Source organism: Coenobita brevimanus, chromosome 13 (assembly GCF_032717465.1).
Source record: "Coenobita brevimanus isolate Jiangsu-jjx chromosome 13, ASM3271746v2, whole genome shotgun sequence".
Lineage (NCBI taxonomy): Eukaryota > Metazoa > Arthropoda > Malacostraca > Decapoda > Coenobitidae > Coenobita > Coenobita brevimanus.
The window spans coordinates 38,141,259-38,167,212 of record NC_136966.1 but is presented as its reverse complement, the minus strand read 5'-3'; the positions used below and the strand labels follow the sequence as shown (position 1 = coordinate 38,167,212).

The 25,954-nt window shown below is 40.4% G+C and overlaps 1 protein-coding gene and 1 non-coding gene across 2 annotated transcripts in view; one reads left to right on the top strand and one right to left on the bottom strand.

Annotated features, from left to right (window-relative positions):
* Positions 1 to 25,954, bottom strand: part of LOC145415519 (pancreatic triacylglycerol lipase-like) — a 126,799-nt gene that overhangs the window by 79,273 nt on the left and 21,572 nt on the right. The gene's annotated exons all lie outside the window — the stretch shown is intronic.
* On the top strand, positions 11,791 to 11,909 carry LOC145417176 (5S ribosomal RNA). Its single transcript, XR_013900431.1, has one exon. It is a non-coding gene; the product is annotated as a 5S ribosomal RNA (ribosomal RNA).

The window sequence follows — 25,954 nt, the reverse complement described above, 5'->3', positions numbered from 1 at the left end:
CATCAAGTGATCCTGACCGACCCGGTGAATTACACACACACGGTGTCCGGGACTTGTCGCACTAACTTCAGGTGGTGATTCTAGGGCTAATTTTACTATTTAAAGAAATATTTTACCATCCCTAAGTTGACTCTTAATCGTTACGGGGTTACAGTTATTGATGACCTAATGGACGAAAATGTCTCCCTCATAGTAAACTCATGAGCTCATGAATATTTTTACCACAACTGTTGAGAATTGAATCCATGTTGGTATAAAATATTTTAATTAAAAACAGACGTAGAGTCACTGTCTGGAGCTAATACGTCAAGTCATGTGACAGCCTGTGTATATATATATATATATATATATATATATATATATATATATATATATATATATATATATATATATATATATATATATATACTGTATATATATATACACACACACACACACACACACACACACACACCGAACCCTTATATATATATATATATATATATATATACAGTATATATATATATATATATATATATATATATATATATATTATAATGTTTCTGTAAGTTTTGAGAAATGTTATTGATTCACAAGAATACAGACCCCTGAATTACGCCCTGAGATATCCAACAGACAAGGTTAATTTCAACCTCTACTGACTGTTAGGCCATGACCAGCTGTGGTCTGTGAGTAAGCCTGAGTGGGTCCACAGCTACCGGATAAAAATGAAACATTTTTAGTTTAAAAAGTTCGTTGTGTCGGTGCTGACAGATGCTGAAGTACAACAGAACATGAATGTACGAAGACGAGCATAATTAGGTGATCTTCGCTTGCTCATCAAGATGTGTTTGTTGCTCGGCAGCGCTTGTTATTGCGCAATAATGAAATAAACCAACAAACATATTTTAGACCTCACAGAATCCTATGTTAAGAATACTGTATTATGACACCCTACTGACTAATATTACAATGCAGGAAGGAGAAAAGTTCATGTCAGGCAATATAAAGACAGTCTGGATATTGACAGGGGATATGAAATGGAAAACCACGTCTCGGCTTCATTCCTACAGTAAGGTACGGCTGAAAAATGTGTCCCGTCATTAATTTTGTGCCCTCCCCCCAAAAAAGTTCATTTGTTTTCCATGACTGCTGGTGATTTTTTTTTTTTTTTCACTGAGTTCTCCAAATGGTCATGAATACTGTCGTGAAATATCACACTTTGTCCGTGAGTAAATAACCACCTCTGCAACGATTTCCACTCACACTGCTGTCAACCGTCATAGTCATTTTCTCCCAGTTTCCTTCGACTTCAGCAGGCCATACAGGACAATGAATCCAACACTTTGAGCTACATTTATTTTTATTCATGTACAATCCTATGGTCCTGGTACTGCTACCAAAACTGCATCTTATGACGAGTGTTATTTCTAGGAATAGGAATCCAGGACCTAAGCATCAAAGAATGCATGATCATGGTGGGAACAAACCTCCCAAAATGATGGTGTCACTGGTCGTTGACGTTCGATCGCTAACATTACACTTGCCTACAGAAATATTTCCGAGGGAGAGTTGCAGTTGTTTGGGAGTCAGTGATGGTCTCAGGATTTGTCTGGAAGGGCAAATGTTACTTGTAAAGGTTTCAGTGGTGTGACGGATGGACAGTGAACAGTGAAAGGAGAAACTAGAGAACCAATGACGTGTAGAAGTTAGATAAAGATAAAGGTTCCAGAGCCATAACAGTTTTAATTTTCTCTGCATCAGTAATAACCCTGTCAAGGCTTCCTGGTGGGTCAGCAGGGGAAGTACAAACGTTGAAAGTGTTACACACCGATCTATGGACAGGACCACCATAAGTTCTGTGGTTCGTATTCTCGTACTGTTATTGGGCTTAACAGCACTTCTTCCTTAGCGATTTATTTTTTTATTGCACCCTACTGTAAACTTTAATGGTAATTACGTCTTTCTGATATCGATTCAGTGCTTTATTATCGCCTATGAACATATCAGTGTTCCATATACAGAAAAAAAGGCCAGTAAAGAAGAGGTTCTAGTGAGCCTTCGAAGCTACTGAGAATTATTGGTCTGTGTGTGTGTGTGTGTGTGTGTGTGTGTGTGTGTGTGTGTGTGTGTGTGTGTGTGTGTGTGTGTGTGTGTGTGTGTGTGTGTGTGTGTGAAGAGAAAGAGGGGGGGGGGGAGCCGGCCGTTGTGTGGGGGCCAGTTAAGAGTCTACAGACGATAAGTGGATAAGTAAATAAATGAGTGTTGTGTGAAGGCAAGTCAGAAGGACGTCTACAGACAATAAGGAGTGTGAAGGCCGTCCAGGGACCACATGGCGGGGTATAGAATGCGTACCTGGCCACTCCCAGAACGTATTTGCTGTAACCTTACCATCTCCAGACGATTTTATTCGTCTTGGGAGAGAAGCTTTGTAGTGAGGGAGTCAGCCAGTCCCACACTTCGGAAACTCTCTATAATATAAAATTGTATGGAGTAGGGAAAATTAAGTAATGAATAGGTCACAGGATTGATGAGGCTAAGACACGCACTACACATTACTTTAAATGTTCATGGTTGCCTTACATAGCTTGGTTAAGTAGTGCAGAAAAGGTTTACGTGATTTCTACCCTCAAGTGAATTATGCAAAACACTGGTAACATTGTGCTCAGTACATTATATACGACTAAATAGAAACTTCGAGGAAAAATACCAGCAGCCAATTTCAAGTCTCCTAGAATAAAAACTGCTCCCTGTTCCTCTCACAGTGTCCCTCTTTCCTTCACGGTTTCCACTCTTTTTTACTTTCCTACCTGTTGCTCTGCTCCTTCCTTCCTCTCGCAATTACTTTTCTTTTTTTTTCCATTCATCCTATTCTGTTCTGGTTACTCTCATTCTCTTGCACATTTCTGGTCTTTATTTCATTTTCTTTGCCCTCACTTCACTGCTCTGCTCCACAGTTCCTCAAACATCTTAACATAAATTACTATATGTAATTTACATTCTCCCATTCCTCCAAATTAACCTTACCAATCTGATGACGTATTAGTAATTAATTAAAGTTACTACCAGGCGATTGCATTAATCTGTTGTACCAAAGGGGTGAATGATGTTCGAAAAGTTTCACTCAGCTGATAAGCAAATTCTAGAGCTAGCAGGAATGAAATCAGAAATACGTCTTAGATCTTTAGTGAAAAGGTTTCTAGAGAAGTGAAAGAAGTTGTATGCGGCCTTCATGGATTTGGAGAAAGCATGTGACGGTGGACAGACAAGAAATGTGGAAAGTATTAAGAATATATAGAGTAAATGGGAAGTTGCTGAATGCCGTGAAGAGTATGTATGAGGGTGCTGAGGCGTGTGGATAGTGAACTGAGCGAATTTTTCTATTTGAAGGTTGGATTGAAACAGGGATGTGTCATGTTTCCATGGTTGTTCAATCTGTATATGGATGGGGTTATAAAAGAGATACAAGGTAGGGCAGTGGATGTTGGAGTGGCCCTAATGAGAGAGGGCAGTGTTTGGAAACTCCCTGTATTGTTGTTTGCAAATGATATTGTGTTGTTAAGTGAAGACGAAGGGGAGCTGCAAGGCTTGGTGGATGAGTCGGGAAGAGTATGTAAGAAACAGAATCTAAAGGTGAATGTAGGGAAGAGTAAGATTATGGTCTTCGAGAGAAGTGAAATCAGTGAATGTACAGTGAGGTTGGATGAGGAGGAAAAGGAAAATGTGAGTGCGTTTAAGTACTTGGGTAGTGTGATGAGTAAGGATGGAAGTTTGGAGGGTGAAGTGCGTGAAAGGGTACAACAAGGAAGAAAGGTTCCTTGAAAGAACGGATAAGAAACAGGGAAGTGAGCATGGAAGTGAAAAAGTTACTACATGACAGTATTATGATACCAACTCTAACGTATGGAAGTGAAGCTCGGACCTTGTTGGAGGGACACAAGTCAAGAGTGAGAGCAGTGGAAATGAGTTACCGGTATTTGAGAGGAGCCTGTGGAGTCCCCTGGAGAGACAGACTGACAAATGAGGAAGTGAAGGATTGTTGTGGTGTGGATGTGGATGTGATAGGAGGCGTTAGGAGAAACACACTGAGGTAGTTTGGCCATGTGGAGAGGATGGAGAGTGAGAGACTGACGAGGAGAGTGTGAGTGAGGTGGAGGGGGGGAGAGGGAGGGGAAGGCCAAGGATGAGATGGAAGGATGGGGTGGATAGGTATATGGGAGAAGGGGGGTGTAAGCTGGGAGCAGGGCTGTGAAATGGCTGGGGACAGAGCGACATGGAGGCGATTTGTTTGTGGCCCCTCCTTACGGGATTAAGGCGTCTGGCAATAGATAAATAGATAGACGTCATCGGACCGAAGAGGTTGTAATACGGGTCACTGGCAGGGACTTCACGCCTCTGAGAACATGGCGTCTTGTCTTCATATACAAGCAGCGATTGTTATGTGTGGCATGGATGCAAAAAATCTCACGGACTCTTCCATTACCACGTCTACTGTCAACTGGAGTAAAGTGGCAAATCAGTTGTAAACATAGTTGTGGAACTTCAATTTTCAGTCATTCTGTAATTTCCAGTGGACTTGATCGTAAATAAAAACCGTAACAACAACTTAATAATAATAATAATAATAATAATAATAATAATAATAATAATAATAACCATTAACATCATCATCATCACCATCATCATCATCATCCGGACCTCCTGTCCCACCCTAGGGCGGGGTAAGGAATAACAACGTTCAGACAGCCAAAGTCTGCCCAGTGCAAGCCCCCGGAATCCTGGCTCTATCCGATGCGCCAAAAACTTTCACTATATTCTGTAGCTTCACATAAACGTATCCGACAGAGTCAATCCGAACGCTGTCACGTTAAAAACCAGGTCCCTGATCAGGCGCTTCTTCTCACAACATTCATCCAGCCTCAGTGTTTTTACTTTGAAAATATATAGAAAACCTACGCGGCATCATAAGTCAATTTAGCATGACAGAGTCCCAACCATACTCTACTATATTTTACCTTGACACAGCTTGCACTACCATAGCTCACATTGCTACACCTTACACTGCCACACCATACACTGCAATGCTCCATGCTGACACACCTTACATTACCATACCTCATGCCACCGCAGTTAATACTGCCACGCCATACAGTGCAACACCTCATACACTGCCACACCAAACATTAGCACACGTCACACCACTGCCGCACCTCACACACTCCCACACATCACACTGCCGAATCTCACACTACCACACCATCTACTAGCATGCCTCACACTGTCACATTTCAAGCTAACACACCTCACACTGCTACACCTCTCGTCTCCCTGTGTACAGATTTTTCTAACACCCTACACAATATCAAGAAGAATTACAAACATCAGCATCAAATTTTCTTCTGTATCAGCTTATAACCAAACGACGACCACACTTCCAACTGTCATTCAAGTTACTGTTTACTCAGCCTACGTCCTAACCTTCTCCACTTTTAGGATTCCATAAACTTGTATGTACAAACACTTAACTCCTTAACCACCATGACTTTGTTTTTAGTACATTCTTTCTATCTCCAGACTTTTGTTATTTTCACGTTTAAGACAATTATCGAATTGGAGGGTTAAGATACAGCCTTCTAATGAAGGCTGTATCTACTTTGGTACTGTATTAACTTCTTCAACACGATGACATTTTTTTTGTGTGTGTGTGCCAAGAGATCTTTACTCAGCTTTGGGGAGACTCTTCAGACTAGAGAGATCAATACAGTATTCACTAATCCCTCGACTACAAGATGTCTTCCATAAGTATCAGAAAATCATTTGCAGGGAGCAATAAAATATAAAATACGTCATCGGACTAAAGGGGTTAATCTGAATAATCTCACTGGAGATTACAATGATGGCGTCCTCAAGCTGAAAGAGTTTAAACTCCTGTTTATCTGACCATCATCCTGATCGTCCCCACCCTGGGAACTCTCTCTCTGTATACAAACATTTAAGCCATGGTGAAACAACACTACCCTACCCTGGCCCCTTCAGTACATAAGAACATAAGAACATAAGAAGAGAGGATAACTGCAGTAGGCCGGTTGGCCCATGCTAGGCAGCTCCTAGAAGAGTAACTGAACTACTAGAATGAGATAAGGATAGCAAAGAAGAAGGCTCTCCCCCGCCCTCCAAACCCTCCAGCCGAAGCCGGCAGGAAAAAGTCAGAAAGAACACCACGCCGTATAGAAAAACTGGCGTGGACATTTTACAGGAAAGTGTGAAAGGAGAATAGAGACTATCATAGTGTAACCTGAAAAGAAAAATTTTTTGAGTTAGTATTGGTTATAGGATTTTCTTTATTCTATATCCACCCCTTATTTGTCATATGCTTATCTAGCCTATGCTTGAAACTCTCAATGGAAGAGGCAGCAACTACTTTACTAGGTAGCTTATTCCATTCGTCTACTACTCTATTACCAAACCAATTTCTACCGATTTCCTTTCTGAAACGGAATTTTTCTAGTTTGAAACCATTATTTCTAGTTCTATCCTGTATGCCCACTTTAAGTACCTTGCTAATATCTCCCTTATTTATACCATTCATCCACTTAAACACCTCAATTAAGTCTCCCCTTACTCTACGCCTCTCTAGCGAATGCAGACTTAGTCTTTTCAGTCTGTCTTCATATGACAGGTTCCGGACGTCATGTATCATTTTAGTCATTCTTCTCTGTACATTTTCTAACGAATTAATATCCATTCTATAGTAAGGACACCAAAATTGTACTGCGTAGTCTAAATGTGGCCTTACTAATGCTAGATAAAGTTTCAGTATTACTTTAGATGATCTGTTGCTCACACTTCTCGAAATAAATCCTAGGACCCTATTTGCTTTATTTCTCGCATTAATACACTGTTGCCTTGGTTTAAGGTCGTTACTAATCATAACTCCTAGATCTCTCTCGCATTCCGATTTGCTAATTTCTTTGTTATCTAAGCTGTATTTAGTATCTCCAATGGTCTTGCCTACGTTAAGTACTTTACATTTTTCAACGTTAAATTCCATTTGCCAAGTTTTAGACCATTTGGACAATGTATTGAGGTCTTTTTGTAAGTTATGGCAATCGTCAGTCGAGTTAATGATACGCCCTATTTTTGTATCGTCGGCAAATTTGCTGATGCTGCTATTGACTCCTAAGTCTAGATCATTTATATATATGATAAATAAGGGACCGAGTACTGAACCCTGTGGTACACCGCTAGTTACTAATCCCCAGTCCGACTTAGTTCCATTTATTAATACTCTCTGCTTTCGTCCTTTCAGCCAGGATTCTATCCATTTTAAGATATCGCCGTCTACTGTATACCGTGTGCTCGAACCTTTCTAACTAACCTTTCGTGTGGGACCCTATCAAAAGCTTTACTAAAGTCCAGATAATTAACATCGTAAGCTTTATCGCTATCTACTGCCTCATAGACCTCCGAGTAGAATGACAACAAATTTGTGAGAGAGGATCGTCCTTGCCTGAATCCGTGCTGACTTTCGTTTATAAGATTAAATTTTTCTAAGTGTTCTCTAATCTTATTTGCCAAAATTGACTCTAACATTTTTCCTACTATTGACGTTAGACTTATCGGACGATAATTCGACGCAGCTGATTTATCACCCTTTTTAAAGATGGGCACTACGTTTGCGGTTTTCCACGCCTCTGGAACTTCTCCTGAACTTAAAGAGTCATTAAATAACGTTAAAAGTGGCTGACATAATTCTTCTTTGGTTTCTTTTATAATTTTTGCATATATATCGTCCGGACCTGGCGATTTTTGTGGTTTTAACTTATTAATTTCTTTCAATACGTCCTCCTTACTAATGGTTATTTTACTAAGAATATTTTCCGTATTCTCATGGTAAATATTTGCTGCTTGAGGGACCAGGCTTAGATTTTCCTTGGTGAATACTGATATGAAATAATTATTTAGGATGGAGCACATTTCTTTATCTTTACTAGTAATGTCACCTGATTCTGTTCTGAGTGGTCCTATCCTATCTTTATTTTTCGTACGGTACATTTGATAAAAACCCTTGGGGTTTTCTTTTGATTCACTTGCAACCTTAATTTCGTAACTTCTCTTTGCTTTTCTTATCTCCCTCTTTACTTCTCTATTTCAAATCGTGTATCGGTTACGTAAGTGCTCCTCTCCACGTTTTATTTTTCTATATATTCCTTTCCTTTGGCCTATGAGAGATTTTAATCTGTTGTTTAACCATCTTGGTTCTGAATTATTAGTTCTAAACGGTTTTGAAGGAATATATCTATCTTGGCCTCCGTGTATTATATTTATTAACTCGTTATACTTCTCACTGGTTGAACGTCTGTTTGGTACTGGAGCTGAGTTAATTTCCGTCACCTGGACTACATTCCTATCTACCACCTCCCCCCTCACAGACACCTGACGGACATCCCCACCTGTTTCCTGCGCCTGACCTATGACCTGGGGATCCCCACTGACCTGGCATTCCCTCAAATAGCTAATCTCCCTGTGGAATACCGTTCGAAAATTAGCTCTTAAGATACGATAATTTTCATGCTACGGTACGATATATTGGGTCTCTGGGCAGAACATCCCTGCGTCAAGCCCTCTTTTTTCCCCCTCTGTACAGTACGATGGATTATTTTAATTTTTTTTCTTGCTATATCCAGACGCTTGTCATCAGCTTAGGATGAAGGAAGAATAAAACGAAAACACGTCATGCGACTGCAGGGGTTTAGGGACAGGCTTGGAGCTTCACGTAGAACTATACAGAGGGGGAAAAAAGAGGGCTTGACAGTTGAGGGAAATTACAAGGTAAACACCATGCCTTGCCAAACTTAAACTAATCTAACCTAACCTGGGATATCAGCGCCTTCCTGTATGATGCTGGAAAAAGAAAACAAAAGAAAAAGAAAGAATGAAGGAAATGTGTCAAGTACTTCGTTACTTCTCTCGGTTTCATATGTGGGTGCTGCTATAGTGTGCTGTTTACCTGGACATGTACAGTATAGCGTGCGGTTAGGATGGATAGGTTATATTGTGTTAGGATAAGATAGGATAGAACCTATCCTAACATCCTAACCCAGCCTATCTTATCCTATCCTATCCTAACAGTACGGTATAAAGCAAACCGGTACACAGCACACTATCACAGTCTACGAGTGTGCACACTATAATGCAAAATTCCCTGTAGACCATACGGTATAATGTAAAAGTCCCGGTAAACCTCACACAATAATGCACAAGTCCAGGTAAATATTACACTATAATGTAAAAGTCTCGATAGACCGCACGCAATAATGTAAAAGTCTCGATAGACCGCACGCTATAACGTAAAAGTCTCGATAGACCGCACGCAATAAAGTCTCGATAGACCGCACGCTATTGTGTAAGTGTCCCGGTACACCACATGCTATTGTGTAAATGTCCCGGTACATCGCACGCTATTGTGTAAATCTCCCTGTAGACCGCACGCTATAGTGTAGCCTAAATGTCCCGGTCGACCGCACGATATAGTGTAAATGTCCCGGTACACCGCACGCTGTGGTGTAAATGTCCCGGTACACCTCACGAAACAAAATATTAGAGTTGTTCTTAAATAAAGCGAGTTAATGGCAGCAATAACTCACGCTTAACGGTATAAATTCGTCTGGCGTTAGGTTAAAGAGAATGCTAGAACTGTTCCTGACATGAGAGGGTTATCTGATGTTTAAATGCCCTTCTACCCAACGGAACGACGGTCACCGCACCACAGCTTTCATTAGAATTTTTCCACATGATTTTCTTAATATACTCTTTTCACTTTAACTTGACCTATATCACTACTTTATCTTGAATTCTGAGACGTAATAAAAGATTAACCATGGAGTATGATGTTAGCCTACCATCGTGCTAGTCAGGATGAGGTGCTATGGAAAGGATGTCCAGTCGTACGTAGTAATGTCTTTTCCTGTCACTGAGCTACCTGAAATAAGTTGTAATAAAGGACGAAAATCAGTGCCATTGACAAAAGAACTATATCAATCTGCATTTGATCCCGTTCCATTTGATAATGTCTATTTCATTTTATTATTGCTTCCAGCCGGTTATACTCAATACTGGAAGGTTAACACTGAATGAGCTGATGATGGTTGTATCTAACCCCTCCAGTTACAAAAACCTCTCGTAAGCTGTATACAATCGTCTAGAAATGGCAAGAATTATAATATACGTTCAATGCGTGAAATAGTTTAGTTTACACAGGCGTAGAATATGCCATTTAAACTTAAATTACAAAGAAAATCGTTCTAAGTAGCATAGACTACGGTAACTTTGTGCGAGGCGCGTAGCAAGTCTCTCTCTCTCTCTCTCTCTCTCTCTCTCTCATACACTGTAGCTTAGGTCTTTCTCAGGCGCTTCTTCATGTACGCTACATCCTTAGACGTTTAATGTTAAAAAAATACAAATCCGGAAATATAAACCCGAAGCACCTTTTATGGTTTTTAATGTACATACAAAAGACCTTGCACGAAATGGCTCAAAAATGTAGCCTACGATTCGTGAACAACACAAACAGGAATTAATGAAGAAACTAAACAATAAAGAATAACAATATGAAATAAAATGCCATCTCTACAAATTTTGAAACAAGACAATTAAAAAAAGAGGCCTGGCGCTATATGTACCTGAGGCAACTGATAGTAAATATAATAATGACGATGATGATGATAATAATAATAATAATAATTATTATTCACTCATAAATGTCAGGACCAACTTGCTTAGCCCCGGGCTCCTACGCTCCTCGTGGGGCAACGGATGGATTATTATTATTATTATTATTATTATTATTACTGATCTTTGGACCGATACTCTGGTGTTACGGAACCGCCCAGTAAACGTGCCCCTCGAATGGCTTAACATACCCGTTTGCATTAGCTAAAATAGGGAAACTGCATTCACAGACTTTAATGTCTATACAATATCTTTCTAACTAATGAATCAATAAACAGTCTGCAGCATGCAACTTGCAACACATATGCACGAGAGGAAACCAGGGTAGCTTTAAAACACCAGTGAAATAATTTCTGACTGTTCTTTTGACAGCGTCCAGACAGTGTCTTTAGTTACAGCTTCAGGCTGCTAAGAAAAAGTCTCAGTGCCACAAACCTACGATCAGAATCAAGATGAAAGACTACAAAACCAAAATGTGTCAATCATGACATTAAGTACATACCTCAGCCTGAAGATGATTGTCTGGCGGACATAGCTTTTCATTATTACAATTTGATACTGCCTCAGAAGCTCTTGAAAAGTCCCAAGTAACAAGAGTAGTACACATCTTACAAGTGTACACCGTCCGTTGCAGCACTGGACATTCTGAAGTAGGAGGGAAAAAATATGATACCTTAACCATCTTATGATGTAAATGAATAAGTTATCCTAGGCATTTTGGCATTCCACATTACATCAAATGTCATGATACAGGATAACGTATAGCCTGATATACCATCTTAACAGAAACATCTGCCTCAGGAATCTGCTCATTCAGATATCCATCGAATCCCAGGAACTGTTCTTTTATTTATCATTATTATTATTATTATTATTATTTTTTTTTTTTGGGGGGGAGAAGGGGTTCCAGTTGTAGACAAGAATATCTCTCCAATTTTTGTCAAATAAATACGGCACCACTATACCACATTCTGAAGGGTCTGATGGACGCCGATGACCGCATTACTGCGTTTCGAAAGTCACTGCTCACTGTTTCTTTATCGTAGTGAATTGTATTGATATTTCATGTCAGCTGCAGTATACAACGGCCATACCACGTTGAGTACACCGCTTCCCATCCGATCAGCAAAGTTAAGCAACGTTGGGTCTGGTTAGTACTTGGATGGGTGACCGCCTGGAAACACCAGATGCTGTTGGCATCCCTACGTGTCAAGTGGGGTTGGTGGAGGATTAGTGCCCCTTCCTGTAAAACAGTTAACTCTAAGCCCTTGGCCACCCCATTTGGGATACATGGCGTCTGGCAATGAATGAATGCAGTATACAGTCCACAATGATCTCACACCTCACACGCTCTCACCATCGAAATAACTGATTCTGTCTTCAAACGAACCGATTTTAACCACCAGCAATGGATATTTTGTATTTTATAACATTAATACATTATATTAAATAAGTAATCGGGGTCACAGGGTTATGATTTTTTTCTGTTACCTCGCTTAAAAAAGAAAGAAAAAAATCTTGAATAGTGGTTGTCATTGCGTTGTCTCGGTACCTCGACGGAGAATTTATTTATTTATTCTTTTTTTTTTTACCTCTGCAAGCCCAGTAGGTTACTTGTATTTTACTCTTACTGCTGCCAGGCGATTTTGTGCACCTTTGGAAAAATTTCCTGTGGTGAAAATGTTCAAGCTGGCAGTGCGCAAACCCTCTAGTACGATGAGTCTTTCTTAACCTGGAAAAAATCGTTCGTTGCTAACAAGAATAAACTGATAATACGTCGCCAGATTGATGAGGTTAACTCTTTTAGCCAAGGGAGTCTTTTCTATTATTTTCCTTCCTATATCCCGGCCATCTAATTCTGACTAGAAGAGATATTTCTAATTACAGGAGTTAGCCATGAGTAACCCCTTCACTACCACAGGACCTTCCAGACCAACACAATCCTCTGGTGGCAGCCGAAATAAAAGGTCTCTGCAGTAAAAGTGATAAACTGGGATATTCTGAGGGACATTTTCGCCCTCTTTTCTAATTTCGCTAGCCCATTATATTATCATTCAGACAACTGTTTAAAGTCTCATCACCTTCCATCCATACATATGTGCTTCCGTGCAAACTCGTCAGTCTATATATAAACATTGCTGTAGTGTCAACAATGGTTACATCAACTCATATTATGAAGTTATAATTTTCTTTGTCATAGTCAGTCCATTCATGTTTGGCGTTCAGCGACATCATTCTCCACTGTTGATGTCAGTACTGAGACAAATAAATAAATACAGTAAATAAAGAGGGGGAACTGGGTCTTTTCACCATGTCCTTCTCCCATTCCCCTCCTTAGCTGCCCTCTGCTGTTCCACTCCTTCACTATGATTTTTTTTTTTTTTTTTAATATTCTTGCTATCTTCACAGGATTTTAATTAGCTAAGGAGAGACTTCAGACTGAAAGTGTTAAATAGTGCCTTCACTAACCCTTTCAGTGCAAGAAGTCATTCCTAGACTGAATGAAATCGTCCAAAGTCGAAAAAAAAAAGGCCATCACTGTAGTGATCAAGTTAAAACTCTAACAGGCAACAAATCTAGGACATTGGCCGAGAGTCACAAACTTATTAGTACCCTTACCGTAACTTATTTGTTTTCCCAGAAAGGAAAAGGAAAGGGGAGAGCAGAGTTCCACTTCTCTCTTACTCATCCACCAAAAATAAATCTTCATTAAGAGAGGTAAATGATTATTAAGTGACTGTAGTTGGTGTATTAAGGCCACAGATGCTACGCTCTGGGTGTGATGATGTGATGCCTTCCATTTCCAGCAACATGTGCGTTGGTCGTCTGTGTGAACTGTGTCGCGCCATCACACCGCCGAAGAGGGGTTAAGAATCGACGTCGTGAGAAGAAGAATGGATGGAATTGCCCGAAAATTTGTTGGGCGGTGGGTCTGGGACAGAAAAACATACCGTGTAAAAATGGATGCTATAGAATAGAAAAGGTCTGAGTGCTATGACGGTTATTTTAAAATATCCTCCAAGAATGAAAGTGTTGGGAGGAGGGATGGGAAGCAAAGAAGTGGGCATGAGGGACAAAGAAATGGGTGGGGTGAGCTGGAGTTGTGGTGGGGTGTCAAGAGGGTCCATGTAAGTAGGCTATAACCTGTGAAAATGAATGCTGTATACGATCAATGACTTCTTGAGTGCAGTAAAGGTTAAAATAAAAACTTTCTTCAGGAAGGTGAACATTGGCGTTGCTCTCATTTACCCAGCGTCTTGTGTTACAGGTAAGAATAAAAAAAAAACCACATGGAAGTGGTCATGTGCTTGTTTGTGAATTAACGTCGGGGAAGTCTGGCTCCAGCTGTGATGTGTTCCTTGCCTTCCCCGCAAAAACAACTCACATTCACAAGGAAGTGATCGTATATTTTTTGTCAATTAACGTCAGAGATGCTACACGATGCTACACTCCGGCTGCGATGGTTTTCTGGTCCTTCCCGCCAAAGAAGTAAATAAATAAATAAATAAATAAATAAATAAATCACACTCACTACATGGAAATATTCATACGTTAATTCGTGGTCCTTGGCCCTGGACTGATATTTCTTGTTAAATATGCATATTTGGAATTTCATCGTCGTCTACCAAGTCCAACGTCCCGTCTTCACTAGACCATTAACTTTGCGTCCCGTCTTCACTAGGCCAACAACTTTGTCGTTAGTTTTTTTTTTTTTTTTCCGTATCGACCATTGAGGCCGGAGCCCCTGGTCATTAAGGCAAAAAAAAAAAAAAAAATATATATATATATATATATATATATATATATATATATATATATATATATACACATCCATGGATATGAACATACACACTTTCATGCACATGTACATATATATATATATAATAATTTTTAATTTATTAATTTTTTATATTTTTATTTTTATTATTTTTTTTTAAATTTTTTATATTTTTAACCTTATATTACTTATAATCAAAAATATCTAATCTAAAGACCGTAAAACTAACCACCTAACATACAAATCGCTAACCTATACTAAATACTAAGAGACAAATAACTAGACCTACACTAATGTTAAAAAAGCCTTGACCAAGAGAACACCATTAACTGCAGATATGTAATGCCTTTCTACATGACATACCTGCACTCATCACCTGGTGACCGTCAGTCAAGGCACAACCTAATATAGGGAACATCAATATATGAAAGGGAACCAGACGAGTCAGGAACATTTCCATATACATCAGCTGTAGGGCCTAATTAGAATAACTTAAGCAAGATGGTATAATGTATTTACATAATTTGTACAAAAAGTGAAGAACCTCGGCCAACAGACCACCATCGACTGCAAGTGCCCAATACCTTTCTATATTGAACAGTTACACTCATCAGCTGGTGACTGTCAGTCGAGGAACGGGGTTTAATGTAGGGGACATCTATATTAGAAATAGATCAGTGGGTGGAGGAACTATTTCAAATACGTCAACTGTCAACCCTAATTAACAGTACTATATATACATATTTACAGGTAATAAAAACTATAACCATATAGCAAAAAAGTCACATCACTCTGATCAGCCCGGTCTCTCTCAGGAAAGCCATCAATTTATCAGTCATAACAATGTCCCCATCACCCAGGATGGTAGAAAGGGTGAAGGGGACGTCTGCTGCGCCGGTCAGGGATCGTATTGATAAGCTCTCTTAAAAGATCAGTCTGCGTAGAAGATTGTGTCTATGTACAAGTGGCCATATATGAACCCGGGACAGCATCAGTGTGCAGCGAAGTTCTGGTGTACCTGACAACCTTGACTATTTCACATGTGTGCTGGTGGCAGTAAAATGAATGAACTTGCTACTGTTAGATGAAATGGCCATGAAACTGTGATGTGCATCTGCCGGAAAGCGTGGCTCTACCTCTGCTTCAGTGACAAGTTCCAATATGGCCTACTGTACAAGATCTACGTTTGACAAGACTCATATATCTACCAAACACCCTTCAACCAACTAAAGAGATTATTAACTTGAAAAAAAAAAAAAAACAGCCTAAACTATCTGTCAATACAATATTTGATAAAGACTCGTTTAGCCTACCAAGTGGCTAGAATCTTTTATAAATACGAGGGACAATAGAATAGCTGGGGGTTACACGTGAGATTTACGCAGCCTAAAATAATTTTTGATTGTAAAAAAGTAAAAAGATTTGACTTCTGAGTTTCACTTCCTGATTCATGCCAGAGCTAAGTAGCCGCTCAAGGCAACAAAACTGTACAGAAAAAGCATCGTGTCCTATTGTGATCTCCAACTCCAGTGACGTATATTTCTGCTTCACTCTGGCAATCTACAGACAATTTCATTAGTTTTATACCACTCTGTAGGGGCTAAGTAACGGCACGAGGCAAGAAAGCTGAACATACATTCACTCCTGCTGTCTTGATCACCAAATAAAGTGACGTATATTCTGCATTTTCTTTTTTTGCTGTCTCCATACGATTATATTCAACTTAAGAAGAACCCGGCAGGGCTAACTAATCCTTCACGGCAAGAAAACTACCGTAACACATCCAGGGCCATATTTATAATGGATCCTAACCAAAGCTGACGAGAAACAAGTCTCAAAAACGGTTACCTAATATCAGATCCGTCGTGGTTTTTTCGTATTTTGTCACTTCAGTATTCACTAATTTAACTGCCTGATGTTTGATAACTGTACGTAAGATATGAGGGCAAAGGTATACTGAAGCAATCTTAGACACACCTTAAGCTTGAGAAGAATTTATAAATGCGGCTCATGTTGTGCTCGCTTCTACCACCTCTTCACTCCCATGAATTTTGTGTTTCTGTATTCAGGCTAACATAAGTCTATTATACTCAGTTTATGAAGGATCTGTTGCAGAAAATGTGGATGTGAAAACCGTGGCAAGTAATGTCGGCAGAACTGGTTAAAAGAAAGAAAGAAAAAAAAAAAAAGACTGTCTTTGGCGAAGCTTAGTAGTGCGAAACGTTGTTACTCAGTATCTCCACTTTACATGGTGTGTGTGTGTGTGTGTGTGTGTGTGTGTGTGTGTGTGTGTGTGTGTGTGTGTGTGTGTGTGTGTGTGTGTGTGTGTGTGTGTGTGTGTGTGTGTGTGTGTACCAAAGAAAATGCTGCTATGCTCATAAAAGGCAATTTCCAGTCAATTCCACACAAGTCAGGGAGGATTGCAAGCGAAGGCTAAAGTTACTCTAGCCAATATCTAATCTTTCCATTTAAAAAACCGCTCAAAAGCTGTCCTGTATACAAAAGAAGTCTTCAGACTACGCAAGGGTGAATATTACAGCAGTAAAAATCTTGTAACAAGTAAAACCATCAATCTGTTTCTCAACTGTTTTACTCAATACATCAAATCTAACGCACGCACTAATATCTTGACAACGATGAAGTATTTTAGTTAATATTGTTTCCTCTGTCTAAAGAGAATTGTATACAGCCTTGGAAAACTTCGAAACGGAAGAAGCCTTTACTGGCTCCTTCACTATTATATATAGTCCCTTAACTGAATAATATCATCTGACCGTAGCAAGAATAACCTAAGAAGTGAAGTCACCCTCTGAAAGTCGGGATAATTTTTGTGAACATCAGAAAAATATATCTAGCTAAGAGTGAGTCACACAGAGCAATGCGTTAGGGTAAATTACTTTGAATATCCACTAATTACTCTCTCACTTTTTCCAGACGACGTTGTTCTGAGGGAAGCCCTATGCGCTCTCTCACTCTCTCTCTCTCTCTCTCTCTCTCTCTCTCTCACACACACACACACACACACACACACACACACACACACACACACACACACACACAGACGACATCTGATACATAAACACCTATATATCTCCTTCACCTTGAGCTGACCCATTGATACCCACTGTGATGCCACCTAAAACCTGCTAATTCGGACAAACCCTGCAGTCTGGGTGAAGGTGAGCGTAAACAAGTATTTCAGGTTAGATGGTCACGATACTGGAGGGTTGTGATAATCTCTGTATTGTTTTATCTTGCCTTATTTATATTATTTTCTACTGAATTGGGTGAATGGGGAACCAAGGATGGGATGGAGACATTAGCGAAGGGCGTGGGTTGGAGATAGGGCAGCCTGATGGTGGAGGTCAGGGTGACATGCAGGCGATTCGATAGATAGATAGATAGATATATGTACCGGTATATATAAATGTTTCAGGCTATTTTCTAACTTGTCACTCCATCATCATCATAATCATCCCAGCCATAAATCTGACCTAAATGACGTGGTGATGATTTTTGGATGTTTAAGTAAACACGCATGTCACATTAAGTTTGTCCGATTTACTACCCCTCAGTCTTATGTGAAAACTATTAATCTTTGGCGACTACTTGTTTGTCGCCATATGTAAAGCAAATTAAGTGAACCTAACTTCGTCAAGTGCTCTGACTAACTTTACGTGTAACTTTTCTTTCTAACAAGAATAAGGGTTTCTGTGTTACACCAAAATTACTGGAAGGATCATTATAATGCTTTTGCTCTAACCTGGCGTTGATCCCTGACCTCACAGCTTTGTTGGTGGCCAGTTGCAGTTAGAGTGGGCTAATGATTTGACTAGTAACCACGGGCTCATGCCTAACCCAGCGAAGGTTCATTGAAATTCATGTTACAATACACGACTTAGTGTTCAGGATGTGTGATCCAGTTCCGTCAGGTGAAGACAAACTGACTACCGTATAGCCACTACCTCTTGATTGATCATAACACTTTCAGAGTCCCATGATTCACCCTCGGCTGAATAATACCAGCGTTATCTCGAACTGCAAAAGGTTAATGGCATCAGCATAAACATTTTCAGGCTCCTAATCCCAGCTGAAGGAAATCGCATGACGTTTACTGGAATATACACAAATTAGACAGTAATATCGAACGATAAATGCATGAGGTTGAGCCAAATGCATCACACTCGTATACACAGACTGCCGATGACGGTACTTTCTGGCAAGTACGCTGACGCCTTTTCAATGAATTCAGCGATGACGTTACCTCAGAACAAGTATTTAACAGCCAAGCGATCAGGACTGGGAAGGGGAACCACAAAGGAGGGAGGAGAAGGAGGAGGAGGGGGGGTGGAGGCGCAGGGTGGGAGAAAGCAGCTTTGACCTAACACGAGAATAAGCAATATTGCAATGTATTTTTCCCTACACCTTGGCCCCTGTGAGCCCTCCCCCCCCCCTCTCTCTCTCATATTCAGTCCCTATTCCTACCTGCAGAGGATTCAAATCGTGCTTAAACTGATGGATCTGTACAGTATGTACAGTTTCGGTACGTGGGTGTAATGATTTTCCAGTAAATGTACCTAACTCAGTACCAACACCTCCTTCTACTCCCTCCACCACTGCAGGAGGTACTGTGCTGGCCATGACGCTGTGTCCATATCCTGTTTTCATGACCAGTGACGAAAGGTTGTATTCTCTTCACGTTAGCAGGTTTGCTACCATCTCTTTCTCAGCAATTTATTTTGTGCATTGCAACTGATACTTTTTTTTAAATATATTTTTTACATGTTTAATACCGATAGATTTATCATAAATAACATACGAGACCACACTAATTAGTCCTCTGCAGAGATAATTCGGTAGGGAAACGGTGCTAAGGCTTTTACTCGCCAGACGGGAATAGGTGCCTGGGTGCAGCGACACAGGCCAGCATACCACTAACCCAGTCCAGTCATGTGTACCGTTACCCTCACCTGCACCGCAACGCAGTGCATCTCTTCCTCCTTACACACCTCCGATGCATAGCCCCTCCACTCACATTACTTCATATATACATATATATATATATATATATATATATATATATATATATATATATATATATATATATATATCCTTGCTATCTTCAGACGATTGTATTCAGCTTAGAGGTAATGAAGAGGTTAATGGAGACTTGTTCTAACTCCGTCACTACAAGGGATTTCTACAAAGCGTTAAAAATCGTCTAGATAATTTCATACGTGTGTGTGTGTTTGTGTGTGTGTGTGTGTGTGTGTGTGTGTGTGTGTGTGTGTGTGTGTGTGTGTGTGTGTGTGTGTGTGTGTCAGTGTGTATGTAAGCGCTTAGCAACGGTGGCCAACTCTACTAAACACGTTCAAGCCATGCGTTAGGGGTTTTGAGGGGAACCTGTTCCTTATGACCGGGACACGCCACTCTCAATTATAGGGGAAGTTATTCACCCCGATCCAGTGCTTCACGCATGGGTACAGATGCAGAAGAATATTGGAGAGTCGGGTGACAAGTGCATGTAGTAAATGTGGCGTAGGTGGCTGTGTTTGTGTCTTTATATGCCATCAAGGAAACCTAGACTGGGTACGAACATTTGACGTCACATTCAAAGGCCACACTACTGAATCCTCTTAAATGTCTATTCCTGGGTAGAAGTGAACCCTAATCAGCAGAATCGGTAAATACAAACACTACCCACTCGACCACCAGAGGAAAAAAAAAAAAAAAAAAAAAACAGGCAGATGGTGGCGACCATCATCCACTCACTTGATGTAGTGCTGCCTACTCCTTCCTTAGCTTTTATCATTCTTTTTCTGTGGCTGCCCTCCTCTCTTCCTATTTCTCCCATCTTTCCTGTCACTTCTTATTGCTTTTCTTTCCTTTACAGGTGGCTTTACATTGAGTGACAAACCTAATGGTTTCCTGTAAGCCAGAAAACCATTTACAACTCTGGGTGGTAACCATATAACCAAACCATACGTGCTCCCTACGTGTCAACAAGCGGGTTGGTGGAAGGTTAGTGCCCCTCCCCGTAAAACAAATAACTCAAAGTCAAATGGCCACCCCTTACGGGATTGTGGCGTCTGGCAATAGATAGATAGATGGATAGATTGTAGTGGAGCAGTCAGTGTGGCGGCAGTCACTCTTGCCTCAGCACGGCACCTGGCGGGGATTATCAAGCTTTGTGCACCTTCACTCTTTGCCAAGTTCAGTATCAAGGGAATACTCTGCAGTCTGACAATCCACAGCGCGTACATCGCTTGAATAAATGTAATATACCGATGTTCGGTAAGATTTAATTCAGTGCAGTTAAAAATGTTCAGTGATTTACCATAAACCCTCTCACGTTGGGGTTTTCTCTCGTATTATATGCCAACTACAACCAGAAAAATTCATGCAGCTTCGAGTGATCATCGAAGCGTGAGTGTGTATACTGCCATCACTAACCCTCTCAGGAACGGGACAACTTTAGTATTTGAGTCCAGCTAACACCAGGCTATGGTATTTAACAAAAGAGAAAGGGATAAAGAGTCGGAGTTTTAATACTGTCGGAACAACACCAATATTCTGTTCCTGCTGATGCTAGAGTGTGTTTATACACTGAGAGTACATAATAAGCCGCTGACAACTTTGGTAGTGGCGAGGCATTATTGCATCACTAAATGGAGGTGGCCAAGGCAAGGTTGTCAGGATTGCGAGAACGGTCAGTGCGTGGGAATCAGGTGGAGAGGTCAACTGCTCATGATGCAGTGTCGTGTATACAACTGTGATCATTCATTCACATGCCACAGGATCGTATTACAAGTGGCTCTGGCTGACTTCGTGAACACTTCTTCTTCCGCGATTTATTCTGCACCTTATGCCTCAATATTCCCTTGCATGTTATTTCCGTAACCTATATCGATATTACACTGATATAAAGAACATAAAAGAGAATGTTCAAGCGCTGTATCCAAAATAAATCACAAACAAAAAGAAATTACGAAGTTCTACAGTGCGACTTATATTACGGCCCAGTCACTGTGTACAATCGAGGACAAAAGTTCGTCTAAAGGTTCACTTCTTTTACATCTCGCTTTACTCTGCTGGCTGATATTCCCTGGTTGTGAGAGGCATGATATATTTCTCTTCCCGTATATATATCTACGGGAAGAGATATGGTGACGGACATGTCAGAAGTGTGAAGAAGGCGGAATGGAGTAGTAAACGAACTTTTGTCTTTTACACCTCCTTGAAACTGTCACAACCTAAGTAATATTCGAGCATAATGAAAGGGTTGCAATCTCATCACCTAACTTCCCTTGACGTGTTTATTGATTAGTAACCGTAACTTTACCTTATCTCTCATCTGCATGAAAAAAAAAGGGCAGATCTGTTGACATAAGCATCCTACATCTGCTATAAAACGCTTGTTGTACGAATTATACAATATTTTCAGTGGCAAAAATAAAAAAAAAATCCTTACGTCATTGCCATAAAATGTACCCAAAACGGATCCTTCGAACCCACCAGCTTTTGCGTCATCATAATAATAATAATAATCATCATCATCATCATCATCGTCATCATCCTTCCCCTCTCTCCCACTAATACATGGGAGGGTGGTGGTGATAGTGAATGATGATACTGTAAGTGCAACAGTTTTTTCATTGTAAGTTGGTCCACACTGTCTTCCTGTTACGGCATACTGAACGTAGCCAACTGGCAGAAAAAGACAATGGGATGGCTTCATGTGCTTTGCTTAGCTTTTCTTCGTCACTGACATTGTATTCTAGTATTCAGTTAGTATTGCAATTTAGTATTTAAGATGAAGCGACGGCAGTTTTAGGTCAGGATAGAGTAAAATGAACATAGTTAGCCGGATGAATCAATCTTAGATACACATATTCTAAATATATAAATAATTTCAGTTTCTGGCCACATACAAGTAGAGTCCATACGTACCAAAGAGTTTGTGGGCGTTCTTGACGCAGTCCCTCTAGTACATGCATATCATTAGCTGCGCTCTGTTGAACATCCACGACCATTTAAAATTACATTAGCAACCTTGAATACACATCCCTTTACTTACCCACCCGTATTATTTTATGCATTGCCGGAGGGGATTTCAAATAATACTATATCTCTGCTACTTCTCAGTTTCCATTGTTGGCTATAACTTCTAAGCTGAGAGAGGCTTGGTATGTTTGTCTGACCGATATGATTGTCTTTTGATAAGATGCATCAGTAACGGACATGCCTCTAGTGTGAGGGAGATGCAGTGGAATTATAACTGACCTTTTGTCTCTGAATGGACGAAGTTCCACAATGCATTTTTATTATAACGCTTGTACGTAATGAAATATAAGTTAGTAAACCTAAAAAAAAAGAAAAAGAAACAGTGCGACAGTACAACCCTACGCACAGCAACAGGTGTACGGGCCGAATATTTGACTGTGACCTTCGTCTTCGACAGATTACTCTCAAAATTGATTTACTTCATTCTTGCCACATCATTAACCCTTCATACAGGAGTAATGCTATTTCGGTTGACCTTTGACATTTTCCTGTGACCTAAAACTGACACTGTTCTCGGAATCGAATCTCTGTATCTCAATATTAACGTGAGCTCGTCCACAAAGTTTAGTCTACATCAGATAAAAAACTGTACATTGACCTATTGTCCAAAAAAAAACACGTCAACTTCTTGGGTGATCCTTAACTCAGCCACCAGCTTTAATCCAAATCACACATATTTTCTTAAAGTTATTTTGTTCACATATAGACACAAGGATGGAACTTGGACATTGCTCTGTGTCCTTGGCCGTTGTCCTTAGCCCTGACCTTCGTTGTTGCCTGACTCTTAACTCTTGCACAAATTTTGGTTCAAATCAGATGAAAAATGTTTTCGTTGCATTTGCTTTGTAACCTTAGCTTTTGACCCTTCCTTGTGACCTTGACCTTAACTGATTCCTCTCAAAATTGTATCCTTTCATTCTTGCCCTATCTTTACCCTTCCACAAACTTCATTCTAAATCGGATACAAACTGTTTAAGTTGACCTTTGATCTTGACCTTTAACCTATGATTCTCAAAAACATTAGGTTTGCTCCTTGGCTGATCCTCAACAGTTCAACCAAGTGTGGTTAAAATCGGATCAAAACTGTGTTGAGCTATTTTTCTTACCACACCCAACCTTGACCTTGCTCTGTGACCTTGACCTCTGTCGAACAGTTCTAAAAAAAAAAAAAAAAACGAGTGACCTCATTCTTACCTAATAAACTTTCCATCAAGTTTGGTCTGTTCTGGATAAAAACTGTTTAAGTCGATTTTAATAGGTCAACGTTTGACCTACGTCTGTGACTTTGACCTTTGACCCACTGACCTAAAGAAGAAAAAGTTTCCTTGTGGGCTGCCACTTTTCCACCACGTTTGGTTAAATCAATTAAAAACTGCCTGAGTTGCATTTTCACACACACACACACACACACACACACACACACACACACACACACACACACACACACACACACACACACACACACACACACACACACACACACACACCACTGGCTCAAGTCAAAACATAACATCCGTTCTAGTCCCGCCAGCTGTGAGTGCTCTTCACTTTACCATCACAGTCATTAACATCACCTTCATCTGTTGCATGTACATACTGAACCAAGCACAGGTAACCAGGCAGTGCAACACGCATCAATCTCTCTTTACCTGAGGCTGGTGTGGCCAAGTGACGGGATTTCCTGGTTCTTTTGTGAGGGTTTTTTGTTTCGTCTCAGGAGCCAGTATCAAGAGGCACCACCACTCACCACTCACTACACCTGCTGAATCCAAACGCACGATTGGACGATAAAAACACGTATTAAAACACTATGATAAACGAGAAAAAAAACTAAGTTCTTCCGGCAATAAAACACAGATTATAGAAACTTAAAATATCGTACTCATTACCAGCGGTTGGCAACACTGGCGGTAACTAATCCATTCACGTCTATTATTTCTTCTCCGTCAACAATATGTTTCCTATCACAGTACATTAATATTTACACTAAATCACTGATCGTTAAATAGCGCAACACAACACTGATGCTCATAATATACAGGGAGTGCGTGAGCAAACGAGGTAGGGAAGCTGAGAAAGCAAAATTTCTTATAAATTAGCGAAATAAATGGAAGTGCGAGAAATAAGAAGTGGGAAGCATCTCTCTCTCTCTCTCTCTCTCTCTCTCTCTCTCTCTCTCTCTCTCAGTCGGCTGTCAGTGGACTGGTTCCACGTCACTGGTGGTTACAAAGGGACTTTTGACTGCGGATGGCTTACTTTGTAACCTGGAGTAATTCATTACTTAAGGAATTTAGAATAATCTGTATATGCATTTAGAAACACATTTTCGTACGACGGTGGGCTGTCGTGGAACTAATGATGCATGTGTGTGTTTCAGGTCTTTAACTCGTTCCTCTGTGGAATTAAAGGTGGAACACAAAAACATACAAACTCGGCGATAGATACAGACAAGACAGACAACTAAAGAGTTTCAAGGAGCATCTGGCTTCTAATTCTGATCCATGGGCCTCTCAGTGGGTCTCTGTATAATGACATTAGTGACAAAACATGTCAAGCTCTCTGGCAGTAAAATATTGGACAAATCCGTTCATAAGTTCTACAAATGCCTTGTTCTTTTAAGTCTGAAGTGACCCACTGTATATGACACCTTGCCGTACGACCAGTGGTATACATTTCTTATCGAGGATCTCATCTGCTTCTAACAAAAATTAGGACACATCGAACCAGCAAAAGATTATCGTCACCTAAAAGTTCAGTGGAATGTGAACAGAACGATTTCATTTGACAGCATTTTCCGTTTGTCATTTATTTCTAAGCAAAGGAACAACGATTGTAACGGTGGCCTCGAGGATAAGAACTCCAACTATTTCTTAACTTCAGTAAAAAGCAGCACCTCCCGTGACACGCTACCAACTCCCCACCCCCACTCACAGCCAAACCCCTCGGGTCCCCTCCAACCTTGAACTTCACCGTGTGTGTGTGTGTGTGTGTGTGTGTGTGTGTGTGTGTGTGTGTGTGTGTGTGTGTGTGTGTGTCTGTCTGTCTGTCTGTCTGTCTGTCTCTGTCTCTGTCTGTCTGTCTGTCTGTCTGTCTGTCTGTCTGTCTGTCTCTCTCTCTCTCTCTCTCTCTCACGCACTCGGAGCCCCTTTCCGTCGGTTTCGGAGATTCACTACCATTTCTGTCTTTCAGCTTATTTCTGGATATGGCACGCTAACCCTTTCATGATTCGGACAACTCTGGTATTCGATTCCAGCTTCTCCCGGACGATTTTATTCACGTGGGAGTGAAGAGAGAAGCCTAAGAAGAAATGCTCACCAGTAGCCCTGTTGTGGTCGGGGTAACTCTATCATTTTATTACTGGCAATGAGGACGATTTTATTCAGGTAAGTGAGTCAAAGGAGC